At 36.1% G+C, this 2,012-nt stretch overlaps 1 pseudogene; it reads right to left on the bottom strand.

The window, feature by feature from the left end:
• The window catches only part of LOC105500269, a 6,168-nt pseudogene continuing 4,156 nt past the window's right edge, over positions 1-2,012 (bottom strand).

The following is a 2,012-nucleotide window of genomic DNA, read 5'->3' as shown; positions in this document are numbered from 1 at the left end:
TGGAGGCTCCAGGGCAGCCAATATTGCTTCGTCAAATACATTCTTTAGGCCTTTCTGTGTGAGTGCAGAACACTCCACATACCTTACAGCCTTCAGGTCATGGACCGGCTTTTCAGCAATCTCTGGAGTGATAGGCTTCTGTTTGTTCTTCGAAAGTTTCTCAATAGTAGAGGGGTCATCTCTGAGGCCAATATGGATCCCAACAAGCAAAAAAGGAGTCTTTGGACAGTGGTGAGTTATCTCAGGCACCCACTTTTCTTTCGCATTTTCAAATGAAGGTGGAGAGACTACTGAAAAACAGACTAGAAATACATCTGTCTGTGGATAACTCAGTGGTAGTAATCTGTCATAATCCTCTTGCCCTGCAGTATCAAAAAGCCCAAGAGTATATGGGTCTCCACCAATCATAACTGACTGCATAATTGTCAAAAACAGTCGGCACATGTTCCGATGGAAATTTGTTTGTTGTGTAGGATATCAGGAGACTTGTTTTACCAACAGCATCATCGTCCACAACAACACACTTAATTGTCTGTATTGCTGAAATAGTTTTGTATTCACCTTAAATATTTAAAATCTGATGTTGACCTCAGCTTCTCCACTGGGGTGTTTGAAATTGACCCCTTTATCATTACATAGTGACCTTCTTTATCTTTTTACATTTTACTTGTGGTCTATTTTATATGATATAAATATTGCTACTCCTGCTCTTTTTTGGCTTCCATTCGCACGGAATTTTTTCTCATCCTGTCATTTTCAGTTTATACGTGTCTTTTATTTGATGAAACGGGTTCATTGAAGGCAGTGTGTGTATGAATCTTGTTTCTTTATTCATTCATCCACTCAATGTCTTTCAATTGAAGAAATGAATTCATTCTTTTGATAAATAAGTACTATTGTCATTTTGTGACTTGTATCTTTGTTGTTTTGTAACTCCTCTCTTTCTCACTGTCTCTTCTTTGTGGTTAATTTTCTATGGTACTGTGTTTTAATTTGTTGCTTTTTATTTTCAGTATATTTATTAGAACATTTTGTTCTGTGATTATGAAGATTACAAAAATATCTTAAAGTGAAGACTTTAATCACAGTATAAACAAAGAAAAAAACTAAGAAAGCTCTACACTTCCCCACATTTTGAATTTCATTGTGTCACTTTATGTATCTTTGTATTTCTGCTCTCTTAACAGGTTCTGTAGATACTTTTGTTTTTGATAGATTTGTCATTTAGTCATCATACTAAAATGATAAGTGGACTGCATACTACAGTTACAATTACAAAATTTTGAGTTTGTCTGTGGGCTTATTATTATCACTGGTTTTTATAACTTTAGATGTTTTCTTTTTTGCACATTTGTGTTTTTCTCTTTCAGACTGAAGAAGTTTCTTTGGCATTTCTTGTCAGAGGGGTCTGATGGGATGCATTCTCTTAACTTTTGTTTGTCTGAGAAAGACTATCTCCCCTTCATGTTTGAAGGATAGCTTTGCTGGGTACAGTATTCGCAGTTGACAATTTTAGTCTTTCAGTACTTTACATATACTCCCACTCTCTCCTGGGTTGGACAGTTGCCATTTAGAAGTCTGTTGCCAGTCAGATTAGAGTTCCTTTATATTATTCACTTATTTTCCCTTGCTGCTTTTAGTATTTTATTTGTCTTAGGCCTTTGAGGGTTTTGTTATCCTATGTCCTAGGGTAATCTTATTTGACTTTACTCTGTCTGGTGATCTCTGACTTTCTTATACTTATACTTGAAGATTTATATCTTTCTCAAATTTTGGAAAGTTTTCTGTTATTATTTCTTTGAACAGACTTTCATTTTTTCCTCTTTTTCTTTTTTGAGAAGGAGTCTCACTCTGTCACCCAGGCTGGAGTACAGAGGCATGATCTCAGCTCACTGCAACTTCTGACTCCCAAGTTCTAGCAATTATTTTGCCTCAGCCTCCTAAGTGGCTGGGAATACAGCTGCACACCACGACACCTGGCTAATTTTTATAATTTTAGGAGAGACAAGGTT

The sequence above is a fragment of the Colobus angolensis genome, unplaced genomic scaffold, assembly GCF_000951035.1.
Source record: "Colobus angolensis palliatus isolate OR3802 unplaced genomic scaffold, Cang.pa_1.0 Scaffold654, whole genome shotgun sequence".
In the NCBI taxonomy this organism is placed as follows: domain Eukaryota; kingdom Metazoa; phylum Chordata; class Mammalia; order Primates; family Cercopithecidae; genus Colobus; species Colobus angolensis.
The sequence above is the reverse complement of the archived record's forward strand: the minus strand, read 5'-3'. Positions and strand labels throughout refer to the sequence as shown.